The following is a 15,491-nucleotide window of genomic DNA, read 5'->3' on the forward strand; positions in this document are numbered from 1 at the left end:
AAGTTTATCCCTAATATCTTTTTGTAAATTAGTAATAAAAATATTTTGAATATCTTGATCAAGCACAAGAAAAGAAATTTGAGAATACAAATGCTTATATCTACCAATAAAATCAATCACTTTTTCTTTCACACCTTGCTTACAATGCATCAAATCAGTCAATGTAATTTTAGGACCAATATTATTGTGAAATTGTTGAATAAAAGCATTAGCCAATTGTTGAATAAAAGCATTAGCCAATTGTTGAAAACAAGTAATAGAATAAAGAGACAAATAACAATACCATTGCAAAGATTTATCCCTTAATGTTCTAGTAAACAATTTAGCCAACAATCTTTGGTCATGAGAAATGTCACTACACAAAGTTTGAAATGTTATAACATGAGTCAAGGGATCACCCCCTTGACTTACACATGTTTAGGAGGGATACCTCGAACAATTTCATTAGATAATAGGTTCGCTACATCAAATGTGGGCACATTATACTTAGATTGATTCATAGAAGCTATTTGTTGTTGCAAGGAAGTCACTGTTTGGGCTGGACTATTGATGATAACTTGGGCAGAAGGATTGAAATTGGACTTGTTGGATTGAGAAGGAGGGATAACATTGTTGAATGAAGGAAGGGGTTGAGAATAAGGAGGGATAAATTGTTATAGGAAGGTGTGTTGGCATTGTGTTGTCATTGATGTCAATTGGTATGAGAGATTGATGAGCAATGTTGTCATTGATACATGTCAACTAAGCATAGTAGGTCACTGGTAAGGAAGAGAGTGTCATCCAACATAATGGTCATTAGAGTCACTAGAAGACAAGTTAGTGTTGACTTGTGTTGAAGACATGGACAAGAGACCGGTATGGTATAAGACTCATAAGTGACTTGTTGGAAGTGCATTGTTGCCAACCAACAAGAGAGCAAGATGCTGGGATGTTGATTGTGATGAAGAGAGGGAATGTCACAAAAATCACATCAACACTAGAGGTGAAGTATGTGTAGGCCACCAGTATGCTGTTGGATGTCAATCTACAGGACTCCCACCAGATTAAGAGAAGTTTGACAGTGAGTGTGCCCAATCAGATCATGTGTGTTTGATTGAAGATGTATATGTTCAATGTTAGCTAAGGCATGTTAGTGCAATATCAGAAGCATAATGAGATGACAAGGATCCTCTCCCACTGGTAAGTGGTAATACTAAGCTTATCTCCTACTATGCATGGAATGCATCATAGTCCTTTGAGATAAGACATAAGAGTTGAAGGCAAGTGATTGAAGACTCGCACCGGATGAATTGGTGAAACACTAAGTTGCCTTAGGTGCATGAAATCTGAGTTATGCACCAGATCAGCTAGGTAGGCATGTTGAGTTACCGGACAAAGAAGGAAGAGTAAAGGAGTGATGGGTTTGGCATGTTGATGAACCGGTTGAAATGATGTCCGAGTTGATGAAGACAAAGGCAATGGTGAACAACTGTAGACAAAAAATGTTGTTGGAATGAAGATGATGTTTGGTGCCACCGGTGTGTGAGGTATCTTACCAGTATACATACAAAAGATACTACAGGTATAGATGTTCACTGGTAAAGCTGACAAAGTGACAAGTGAAGGGCTCTTGTCTGATGAAGTTGAGTATGCTGTGGTTTGGCATGTGAAGTGACCGGTTTAGGTGTTCCACCAGAAGAGAAGTAAAGTGCAATGGTGAAGACATACCAGTTAGGGTATAACCGACAGGGTATAAGCGATAGATGAACTCGGTTGTGTGGCTGGTCAGTGATCTTGTCTGGACCAACATAGAGGACTTAGTAGAGGTGGATGCTAACTATGATGACACATAGAAGATAGGTGTCATGCATATGGTGGTTGGTGAAGAGTTGTCAGTAAGGTAGGTGGTGACTGGTTGACATTTATGTCAATAGAATGTTTCACAAGTCGAGAAGAAGAAGGGTGTGACTCGAGACTGATCAAAGGACAAAGATCTGATTTGATGACTTCATGATCAACGCTGAGTGTCCAGGTGCTGATCAGGGTAGGTGAAGCTATCTACATGATCGCTTCTTAGGTGTTTGACATGTGTAGACCAAAGAAGGTGTCATGTTTGCCAAATAGGGTAAATGTGTTCTGGACGTAGCATGATTGAGGGTGATAGGTGATTAGTTGCAGGTGGGCGATCTCTGAAATGAGATCTGATTGGATTTGGGTTGCCTCAGGGTCGATGAAGGAACCCTAGCATGCCAGAAGTTTGAATGTCATTTTGGTGGGAAGGAATAGTATAAATATGCAAATCAAAGACCGGATTTGCTGCTGCTGCATGATAGAGAGAAAAATAAGAGAGCCAACCAGTCAAGCACTCAACGACAATCACAGAGGAGATTGAGTGTGTGAGAGAGAGAACCGGTTAGAAGAGTTCAACTGACAAGAGTGAGGCAACCGATAGTCTGCTATTAAGTCTGACAGAGGAGTACACCGATGGTGACTGAACCAGCATAGAAGAGCCACAAAAGATTGCAGTGAAGAACCGGTAAGTTGAGAACCATCAGTAATCAAATAGTAGACATCTGATTGAGTGAAGAAGACCGGTGGTGACTAGCAGCAGTGTGACATAGAGAAAAGAGATCCAACAGAGAAGAAGAAGAGGTTGAACCAGTAAGGTTGCAGAAGAGAGTGAGTTGTAGTAGGAGATAAGGTTGCAGTAGTGAGAAGGTGAGCAGAGAACTGGAGAGAGGAGAACCGGTGGAGAGATTTGCATAAGTGTTACAAAGTTATTTTATAACAAGGATATTACTTTTTTATTTGATATATGTTTATTGTAGATCACTGAGTTGGAGCTCGATGCAGGGTTTGGTGCTCCTTGGGTTGGTGAATTAAAGCAGGAGTGGTACTCCTTGTGTTGGTTCCCTAAATGTTGTAACCGAGGTTTTCATTGTGAGGCTGGTTTGGAGCAGTAGTCTTCAGCAACATTTCTCACCTAGGTTTCTCCCATCTTGGGTTTTCCTCGTACATCTAGTGTTATGTGATGTCCCTTTTATGTGTGGTGGAATTTGTGTTATCTTCCGATCTAACCGGTATGTCTTCTTTATGTTAGATCTGTTAACCGATATACACACATAGGATAAAAAGGGAAAAGGTTTGGAAACCGTTGATTCACCCCCCCTCTCAGTGGCATCTTGTGTTCAACAAGGTGCGGGTTGAGAATAAGGAGGTGGGATATTATTATAGCACTAACACATTTGGGGTCATTTTCTGACGAACTATCATCGTAATTCTGAGATATTATTTTTGTAGATCCGACGAAACGATGAAAAGATTTTCGTCGCTCAAATTTTGTCAAGTTATTCAACGGATAGATGTTTGTCAGAATTTTGATGCATTCTTTGTTGGAAGTTGACACACAATGTGGTGGTCTAATTCATTGGAATTTTGACGAAGTTGCCAATCTTTCAACGAACCATGCACTGGGTTTTTTTCGTCATAGGTACAACATTCTCATCGGAACATAGTGCCCTTTTTTTGTTGAAATTCCGAGGAACAATGCGAGGAAGCTCCAATGGGAATGGTGCACCTGCAACAAAATGTTTCGTCGCATGTACAACATTCCTGTCGAAACATAGTGTCCTTTTTTGTTGGAATTCCGGACAACAAATGCAAGGAAGCTTCAACGAGAGTGTTGTGCCTACGACAAAATATTTTGTCACATATACAACACTCACGTCGGGGCCTATGTTGGGCATGTCTGTTGGAATTTCAACAAACATGCTATATTTAAAAAAAACAAAAACAATTGCCATCAGGGAATATAAAGCACTGCAAATATGGAATATGATTTGGCTCTGTTGGACCCTACAATTAAGATTCAATACATATTATTCAATAAGATTAATAGTGGAGCATAATGAAAAGTGTGTTACCTTATTGAGCTTCTCTTTATTTCAAGAATAGTTTAATATTCTCTACTTAAAAGGGCCAACCGCGTGAAGGTGGAAGCTCATTTGGTCCTCCCCCCCCTCTAACATCACTCTAAATTCCCTGTTAACATATAACATTCATTCATTCTTTCATCCATTAAAAAAATATAACATTCATTCATTATCACATAACATTCATTTATTATCACATAACATTCATTAACACATAACATTCATTAACATTCATTAACACATAACATTCATCAACATTCATTAACACATAATTACATTCATTAACACATAAAATTCATTCATTAACAAATAATACGATTACAATCATTTATTTTTTTAATTTTTTTTTGAAGCTAAGTAAACACTAAGTGGAGCATCATTTTCTTCATCATTTTTCCCTTTAGTTGTTGTGCCCTCTGCTCGTGATCTTAATGTTAGTGTTTCAAGCAAATCCGAAGCAAAAATGAACTAACAATTATATGCAGATTTAAATACAAAAGATAAAGAAATAAAATAGGACATAGATAACACAAAGATTTAACGTGGTTCACCCAAAATGGGTTACGTCCACCATACACAGTCATCCAATCTTTCTTATTATCCAGCAAAAAATAGTACATCAACCTTACAATGCCTTAAGCATCCCAGCCGCTTATAACATGCGTTTTTAGGGCAACAAAACAAAGTCAGCCTTTTTTAGGGTTTTATTACAATGTCGGTTTTCATCAACAAAAAACGGCAAATTTTTTTTTCTCGGGGGCTGTCGCCCCCGAACCCCTGCCCGGGGCCTAGCCTGGCCTCGGACCCCGGCGAGGATACATGCTGAGTGTACAGTACTTTGCTGATCGGTCACCATATTTCAACACTTAATGTATGCCTAGTCCTGTACCACGACAAGGATGCCTAGGCAAGGGGGGCTCCGTTGCAATAACAAAGAAATGGGTTAAATTCATAAGATTTTTTATTATTGTTACAAGTATTTCATTAATTAAAAGAACATTACAAGGATGCTCTTTAATTGATGGGGATACATCATCTTCTTGATCATTTTGTCTAGCCTCTTCCTCAACATGTTGAACACCCTCTAAATCCTCTGGAGTTGAAACACACACGAAAGGTTACATTATTCAATACACCAATTGAAATTAAATTCATTTAAAGGAATAACAATGGTCCTCTTTACCTAATGGGGGCACATCATGTTCCTGATGTTGTCTACCCTGATCATGCTCCACTTTTTCACCACGCCCTACATGCTCTAAAATAAAAACAAAAAAGGTTACATTAATTACTACACCAATTTCAATTAAAGACGTGTAATTGTATTAATAATTACATAAAAAAAATTGTAGAGCACATGAATACCTCCAGTACTAGGATGCACACCACAACCTTCATCATGTGCAGGTTGTGTTCCACCCTTAGCAGGTTGCATTCCAATGCCATGTGTATTGTTATCATTGCTTATTTAAAACAAATATAGTCACTTTATGTTGGAAATTAACATCAAATAGATTATTGCTCAAGTATTCAATTTTAAATAATTTTCATTTAGCTTATTTACCCGTGTGACGGATGCATCGAAATCTTGTGTTTGCCCACTTAATTCTCTTAGGCGTTCAGCCATGGCTCCATAGTCTACTGGAAGACAATTTTCATGTTATTTTCTGTGGGCACTCTATTGAATTCAGAGCCCTGCATTTTTGCTTAATATCATGAATTTTGCTTCTATTGTTTGATTAAAAAAAAATTGTTTGCAATTAGTTATTTCGATGCAATATCTCATTTATTGATACTTACAATTCGTGCGACAACTCTCATATAATCACCAGAGCCAAGTTTGTGTTGCTCGTGCTTTTCTAGTCTTTCCTTAGTTGTCTTCGATGTGTTGGGCAGCCTATGAAAAGTTTGAAATATGTTAGATTATGTAAATATAAAGAGTAATTAGTACATAATTACATTGTTAATAGTATCACATACCTTCCTTCACCCGGTGGTGTATGTCCTTTTCTCTTTTTAGCTTTCTCCTTTCCATCCAAAACCAGGTCCTTCCACTCCCTCTCTGGAATCATGGGGGATGCTCGTACATTTTGTTCTTCTCTAAATATGTCCTATATTGGTCCCTCACATACTTTAGATATGTGCCAACTTTATGAAGGACCTTGGTTTTGTTGAATGTGTCATTTCCGAACAACACAACCAAACAATTTATCTTTTAATTTTTGATTTTGGGCATTCCACCGTGTACGTATGGTGGGCCCAAATATCTCTGTAGCATAAAAATTAGGAATCATCAAAACAAGATATATCAATCAAAACACAAGATATGATAACATAATCAAAAGAATACTCATTGAAATGAACCTAACTCCAAAGCACATTCAATAGAGGTACGAAAATGAAGCATTCAAAAGAAAACATTATGCAAACCAGATTCAAGATTGAATACTCCTTCCATGCGGCTCCATTGTTGTTCTTTCCTCTTCAATAGTTTTGTGGATCTCACCTACAAGTGCTCACACAATTGAAAGCAAAAAGCTCAAGAGTACTAGAAACGAAAGTTCTGTAGTTTGATTGAAATTCGGGATTCATGAAGTGATTGAAGGGGATTGATTGAAGAAAATCATCCAATTTATAGAAGAATTGGATAAATGAGCAAATTAGTATGAAAGAGATTTGAATAGAAATTCAAATCAATAATAGCAAAATTATGACAATTCATGACAAATTTCTATGCAAGGCTTATGACAATTCATGACAAATTTCTATGCCAAGAATTTATGACATTTTATGACATTTTCTATGACATTTCTATGTCAAGAATTTTATGACAATTTATGACATTTTATGACAAATTTCTATGTCATTGCCATAAATTTAGGAAAGAAATAGGAGGAAAATTGAATTTAAGAATTAAGAAATTAGAGAAATTAGAAATTAGTGAATTAATCAATAATTTTTAATTTATTAATTAATTCACTCAAAAAGAGGAATAATTAGCCAATTAAATGAAGGTTTAATTGTAATAAGAAGACCTAGGATAAATAAATAAATTATTTAATCCTAGAGGAAGAAATGACACATTAGGTTAAATGACTAAATCATAAAACCCTAGAAGACGAATTAGAAATGCGAAAATGACAATTAGGTCTTGATTGAAGATAATTAATGTCATGATTTTGAATTGATAAATGACCAATGCGACAAAATGATTTGATAAATGCGCCAATTGACGAGGAACAATGACAAATTGATCCAAATTGACATAATTGAGACAGACAATGATCAATAGCGAAATAATCGCAAAATGACAAAATTGACAAGAGGATGAGGATCGATGATAAAATAGGTTGCAAGATGACAGGATTGAAAATGACCACGATTGATGACAAATCGATCGCAAAAATGACAAGATTGCACATGACAGCGATCGATGACAAATTGATCGTTAAAATGACAAGATTGAAGGATTGATGATACGATTGATAAGATTGATAGAAGGACAAAACCCTAGTTAGGATTGATGATGTCCAAAATGATGACAAATAAGCATGCTCATTGATGCAATAAGATAAAATCGATCAAAATCATGACTGGATAATGTTGTTGACAAGACCAAATTTGAGGACGAGATGATTGAAGAATGTAGAAGAATGACTCGATGTTCGCAAATGATAAAGACCAAGTGTGTGACATAGGAGAAATGTTAATGCGACGCAAAAACCTAAAATGAGGCAATGCGCAAATGTTAAAGTATGACCTCGCAAGCGTTGACCATTTTTGGGTGTCTACAATCTCTAATGTAGTATCATTTAGATGTTTATAACAAACATCATTGCCTGCAAAAAATTCATGGGATCATTAGTCCAAAACGAGTGATCAATAAATAAATTACAAGTGGACTATATATAATAATTATTTTAAAGTACTTGGAACCTTCTTTATCTTTATGGGAACAAGATCATCGGTCACCACAAATATGACCGACAACTTTCCCGTACTAGTAATACGGGAAGATCCAGGAAATGCTGCTGAAATATCACCACTAGTGGCCTATGCATCCCCAGGTGCATGTCCTATTGCATAGGTCAGTATAGTACTTGATGACTGCATGTTGCGTGTTGCCGACATTGCAGTTGATAATATAGGTGCCGATGATGAGGTCAGATGAGTTGGTGAATGCACAGGAACATGGACATCACCTAAAGATTAATACATTAAATATACAATACATTAAATATAAGAGCAATAACACATTAACGGAAGGACAAGAACATGTAAAAATATGAGCTGGTGTATGCACAAAACATGATCATCACCTGAACTACCTGGAGTACCCTGATCATGACCACTAGCTTCATGAGGACGCAAAAATTCTTGTAAAAACAACATGTACATATTTTAGTTCTTGACATAAAAGAGTATAAAATATAAACCATGAATGAACTTATGTTATAATTAAATATATCATGACTGCTAACTTGCAAGTTCTGTGCTCTCTCTATCAATTGTTTCACCGTCTCCTGTATCTCATAAGTTTGAGGGACTATGAATAAAAATTTAAGAATTCCTTTATTAATTTTTTTTTGCGTCTTTCTTATCATTTCAGCAGGGTTTGTGGAATATGCGATGTCATCAGATCGTATAATAGTGAGCCCACCTCTATATTGATGTTCTCATCTACTGCAGGTGCCTTTCCCCAAACATCCGTATGTGACAAGAATATTATTAACAATATCAAAATTAATCCAAAACCTTGAAGAAAAGAACATAATAATGTAACATTTTGCTTGTATCTAATTTTTACAATTACAATGAGGTTTACTTGCTTAGTAGAAGTGCCCAGAGCTACATACCAGTCTGTGCTATGTGTCGGATCAATGTCACATTGTGAGAAAAATTAAATATAAAAAACCATTACTGAAATGAAACCAATAGACTTACCCAAAAAACATAATAATAAAATGGTATATTGGAGTCATTAATTGGAGGTTGGTCTAAATGGTATATATAGGTATGCACCACCCCCACGATAGTAACTTTGTTTGTCTCTATGCGATTCAAATTTTAATTGATTAGCAACTCTTTCCTTGCACTTATTGATTTTATCGCACATACAAATACATAATTTCCCTCGCATGCCTCGAATATGCAATTGGGTTGCCTATAAGTTGACCCAGGTCGTGTATTGTTTATAAAACCTACAATATTCCCTGTTGCTCTTGGCCTTCCATCAATGTACATAGCCACTCTTTTACTTTGATCATTATCTTTTAGTTGTATATAATTTGCTGACAATGCATACCTACGCATACTTCATGTATAACAAACCAGCTGCATCCAATTTTTGTAATTGTAACAGGATCCGACATACTTCATCAATTAAGAAAATTTGTTGTAATAGAACTTTATGCCGTCCATGGAAAATAGGCCCAAACCATGTAATGATGATGGTTCTATGCGATATATCCTCCCATTAATACAAAAATTAGTTTTTATTGGAGGAAGTTCCTTGGGTACCCATTGTTTTAGTAGATGTTTTTAGCTCAAGGGAAACTCGATGTCGTCTATGCTCTTGTCATCATAAGAACATGACCCCCCTTGATAAAGAAACAATTCCATGCATTTATGGAATTTTCTTCTAAGCTTTTGACCTCTAGTTGGTCTCCCTCTTTTAGACCTACTACATGTCTCGCTTTCCTCTTCTCTTCCTGAATTTCCCTCGCTCGAGGAAGACACATCTGACAAATACCTATTTGGTGGTACATACACTCCATCAAATGAGAGAGATAATTGGGAGAGGGTCGATTGTTATTGTGAGAGGAAATAAATTTTAGGATTCCATGGAGAGAGACAACAAGAAGTTGTAATAGATGGTTCACCATATCTTGTTGATTTTTTGCAAATAAATAGATTTGATGGCGGGTTGTCAAAGGTCTTGATAGTCATATTTCAAGTTTTATCTAAAAAGGGAGCTGGCCCTTTCAAACACAAAGAAAGTTTATTTATTTGATTGCAAATTATTCAACTATTAGTAGTTTTGTCACTATTCTTGGGTGATTCTTATATATAAAAGAGTGACAAAATCTGTTTTAGTAACGCTCATTTAGACAATCGTCAAAAATATCTGAATTGCCCTTTTTGGAAAGATGATTGTTGCAAAAACTATAAAGCTATTATAAAATAATTTCCATTATTTTATCTTTTAGTCTATTGGAAATGGACATAGGCTATAGGTCTTCAACTTATCCTCCATTTTTAAGAAGGGGGTATGACATTTGGCCATGCCAAAGGTTGAGAAAATATTTAGAAATGCCTACTTTTTTCAAGAATTGTATGTTCTTTGATTTTCACTAGTTTGATATTTTGCGTATTAGCAACTATTCTTAATTGATTGGTAAAGGATTGAAGGACACTATGTCATGTTCCACATAGTCTTATCGTACAAAATTCTTACCTTCATATTAACTTTGGAGCAATTGTTTATCATCATTCTGAATATTTTGATGTCTATGTAGGAACTTTTTTTATCACAAAGAGTATGAAGCTGCAATGTCAAGTGTAATCTCCAAAATGTTCAAGTGGAAAAGTAATTTAAGAACTTCACAATTTTGTTTTTCTTAACGATGTAAATATTGAATGCTTATTGCCTTAATTAGTTTTCATATTAACAACACTCGTTGCTCCGAATTGGAGTTTGTGCTTGGCAATCAATAATGTATTATGCATTTATGTTTCACATGCATATACTCATTTCAATAAGCCACCATGGGGACCAACTTGGCTAAGTTGGAAGTAGATAGTCATATGTGGGAAATATATTTCTTTGTGGCATTCTTAGTTAATTATCTAGAGAATAACATGACAAATGAATTATTTGTCATGTAAGAAACTCATAAGGAAAGGAACATGGCTAGATATCGGTGTTATTCCATTTTTATCATTTTATAATTTGAACTATTATTTGTTGTTGTAGCATATGTTGTCTGTTTAGGATAAAAATTATCCTGTTTAGACTTTAAAACCCATTCAATATATTCTTTGTTTTGCATGAAAAGTAAAGATAATCACTTAGTTTTACATTTGGAAGTTCATTTTTTTATTAAGAAACAGTTCTTATAAAAAGGCTTGAATGCATGAAATTCAGTCATCAAACTACTTGTGAGCATCATCAGGCCACAACATCATAAGAACATTAGCAGATGTTCTCTTTTTCTAGCAAGTCTTGACGATTCCAATATTTAGGCATTAAGAAAAATTGATTTCAAGATTTAAATGTTAAAAAATATACATGTGTTTTGAACTTTGGATAAAGATATTTATCTTCATGCGGGTTGATGTTTTTAAGATGGATAGAGTGCAAGCTTGTCAACTTGGAGAAAATAGCAGCAAGGTAGGACGATTGGATGCCGACTCATTTCAGAAGACCAGTTTTCTGAAGGTTTGTATTGAGTCAAAATTGATTTGACAAGCAAGGACAACAGTTTTAGAGGCATAAGAGAATTTGGATAACCTCTAAGTTGGAAATGAAAGATCATGGATTTCTCGGTAAAATCAGAGGTTGCTTGTTGTTAGGGATTCCCACAGATTGTCACGGATAAAGTCAAAAAACACTTCTTTGAGAAGATCTAAAAGAGGATAATCCAATGTTTTAAAAGAATTCTGAGGCAAAGTTGTGCAGTCCCAGGACAAGAATATCAAAACAAAATCATCCATGTAAGGTGAATCTTGACAGAAAAGCAGTGGATTGATTTTCCTTGTGAAAAAGATAGAATTCGACGGTGTCCTGGGTCTAACATGCATGATTTCCCTAGTTCACAGTTGGCATGGTGAATAGATAGAAGTGAGCATTTAGGAAGATTGTTTTTGCATGAAAAAACACCACCAAGTGAATTGATTTTGATTATAAATACAATAAGGTGGTAGTTTAGTTGGTAGAAGAGAAAATAAGCCTCTTTTCTTTTTGAAGAGCAGTTTTTCATTACTGAAGAAGATGATGTTTGAGCAGTATCGTGCATGGAGTTGCTGTGTGCTTGTTGATATTAGATGGATTTTCTTTCTCTTGTGTGAGTTTGCTTTTTGTCAGAGGGGTTGTGAAAGTTTGAAGGATTGTCAGAGGGGGTGTGAAAGCCATTTCTTATTAGAAAAAGCCACTCATGATACATCCTTTGCTTCTACTCTGCCACTAGTTGGCAAGGGGTTTGAAGAAGGAGCCCACAGGGGAATGAAAGAAGGATTTGTTTGAGTGGGGAGCGGAAACCAGTCATCTCTGCGATGACATGCAAGCTGCGACCCCTCCCCAACATATTATGTTTTCCCTTAAGCTTATCCTTCCACTTTCTCTGATTTTGGGCATAAAGGTTGGAGATCTTTCTCTAGTTTGGGGGGGATTTTACTTCTTGCTAGGATCCGGTTTCCCTTCTGGGAAGGGAAATGTTGTGTAGGAAAAAATGAAGCATCTCACAATCTATTTGAAGACATTAGGATGATAATGGAATGACTCAAGCACTTTTGTTTCTACCAATGTTTAGTTACAAATTATGATTTTGTTTTATCACGGGTGTCAGGGTTAATATTTTGTAATAGAATTGCGTATGGCTTTCTTGGCTTGTTCATTCTAGATGACATGTGTCTCTTGGCCTCAAGCTTGTTGCTCCCTTATTTTATATAAAAAGGAAATCAAGGCCATTAGAAAGGGTTCCAAAATATCTGAATGGGGTCTCTTATGTAGGTCTGGTCTGTAGGATTAGGTTCCAGTTTTGAGAAGTCATGAGTAAATAGCGGAGAATTGTAATGTCATTTTGCAGAGAAAAATAGAAGCTAGTCATCAGTTTCAATTTGTAAATGGGTTCTTCTATAAATGAATTGTATTCAATTATTTGATAGAAGATATCTTTTGAAGTTAATACAGATATAATTTCAAAATCCTTACTCTCCTGTGTATGATTTTATCTTCTTTTGAGTTAATGAAATCAAGGGTTTCATTTGCTTGTTGCATTGTTATGATGTATTTAATTTTTCATTTCATGATTTAATCCAAAGGGTTAATTAAAATGCTTGAAAGAAATTACAGAGGGATAAAGCTTGTACTAGGATTTGATAAGTAGTCTGGGTAAGAAATTGCAAATGAAATGATACTGTAGTTGCTAAAACCTGGCTTATTATTAAACCACTCCAAGATGGGTGTAAAGAGAAAGCAAGCAAATCATAAATGGTTTCTATAGGGTGTATTGACTTATACCCGCCAATCCATGAGAAGAATCGTCGCCTTACCTTTATGTAGACTATGCAAAATCCTCATCAAAGGGGTTCAAGTTCCTGCATATGTAATTCATTTATCTTATGTTAGCTTACATCTTATATGAAGATCAATCATAATCAGATTTACATAAGTCACACGATACGTATGCTAAAAATTACATAGTAGACAACATGAATAGATTTATTTCTTGTTACAATATGAAGTCATCATAGTTTATACAAATAGTGGAATGAATGGTAAAGAGTATTCTTTAGGACTATAAAAAATCAATCATTTCATCACACTACACAAAACACAATTAGGGGTAGGTAAAAGTGTGTAGGGGAAAAAGCGAGACTAGGCTAACATGCCCTAATCTCACCTTTTGACACACATTTGTGGAATACGAAAGAGCCTAGAGGTATCACACAATTGGCTACTTCTTTTTGTGGAAGAGAGAGCCACGGGCTACCTATTAGGGTTTCTATTCCTTTGTTGTAATTGAAAGATAAAATGATGCAAGTTCAATTCCTAACCCCAAAGTGCAAGTATGAACTAATAACAAGATTGCAGAATTGAGATTAAACAATGGAAAGCTGTAAACACAAGGACAAGACAAGAATGCAAATGCGTACCCAGAGTTAAAATCTAAGTGAAAATGTTCGGGACGGGGGTGCAGGCGCCACTATCCTGATACTGCCCCTGAAACTGCTCCTGAAACTGCTGTTCTGCAACCTGAAAAGCTGTCGAAAAATGCTGAAACTTGTTGTCTGACAGAAGGACTAGGGCACCCCACTCCCCTGTCCTAGTCTTTTGCCCTGAAATTTGGTGTGTAGTTCAGTTTTCGTCTGCTTCTGTCGGATCTGCAACTTGCGGCGTCGTCTGAATCCTGAAATCTGCACTTATATCTGAAAGGGTATGGTGGGCGGCTATATAGGGTTTTGCCTTAGTCAAACCCCCGCTTTGGTGATTTCCACCTCCACGAATAGCCAAGTTGTATTGTAAAAGTAGTGTGTGTGCAGACCTTGTGTGTGTGCAAGATCCTAAAATCCAAGTAAGCAAACTAGAGCAACCTAGAAAGTAAACCCTAATTGCTTGTAAATGATAATGTAAATGCTCCAAATCAAGATGCAAAGTGATTTAAAGTATGAATATGAATGATATAATGAGGCTTATGCAAAGACATGAAAACAACATGAAATCATACCCAACCCCAAGGGAGGGGTACAAGCCAATCTTCAGTCGGTGATCCCCTATTTCTCTTCAATGTCTTCAAAGCCCTAAATGGATGAATGCTTGATGGATAGATGTTGAATGTTGTTGAAGTCTTCAAAGATCTGCTCTTTTTCTGCATAGAAGGCCCCTGAACCAAAATTCGGATCCTTTCAAATGAAGAAAGAGAGCTCTTATATATGAAACCCTAGGTCTTAATTTCAACTTTTGGCTGACCTAGAGATCGAATCTCCCACCAATTTCTTGGGGTTAAGCTTTATTTTATGATTGGATCGCGCTCCTAAAATTTCGGGAAAAATGTCCGGGACCGTGTGCACTCCGGGCGCCATGGTCCCGACAACTTTTCACCAAATTTTCAGGGCCGTCGGATATGATGATTTTAGAGAGAATCTCGAAGTTACAAGTGATTTCGAGATGTTTTGACCCCCAAAATCAATCCCCCAAGTTCAAAATAGGACCTAATTAGGGTTTTTGATTAAATGATGTATTGGAAGAATAAAATGAAAGGGGCACACTTTAATGAAAAGGGCCCAACTTTATGATATGGTAGATGATAAAATAGAACCTTAGACCTAATTAATTTAATTAATTAAGTGCTAAAGGGGAAATGCAATGCAAAATGCAAAATGCGCCAAGGCGGGTGCTAAACTAGGTGTGAAATTGTACCACCCTAGCAAGTGCGTACAATTTACGATGCTACATTTAGCCCCCACTTTAGCGGTCATATGAACACTACGTGCATATGCAAGCTAAAGTATAGAAAAGTAAACATTATTTGAAAAAGGATATATCCATAAGTCTGTCGAACGAAGCCCCCAGCGGTATCTGCAGTACTCAGTTAGGAACCACAACCTACAAAACCACATGTTAGATCACAAAATCACCTAATGCTTACTAAGGAAGGTGATGAAAATTCGGGGGTAGCTATATGCCCCCCCTTGTTTCGGCTTGCTAATTTTAGTGAGTTGAAACAGGGTATCATGTTTACCACTTCGAATTGTTAAAGAATATTGATGACAAATGCTCATAAAAAGAATTGATATGAGATCAAAAACTAATGGAGAATCATTTGGTAAGAAAGAGGACTAAATCTCAATTCCAACACA

Source organism: Cryptomeria japonica, chromosome 2 (genome assembly GCF_030272615.1).
Source record: "Cryptomeria japonica chromosome 2, Sugi_1.0, whole genome shotgun sequence".
Taxonomy (NCBI): Eukaryota; Viridiplantae; Streptophyta; class Pinopsida; order Cupressales; family Cupressaceae; genus Cryptomeria; species Cryptomeria japonica.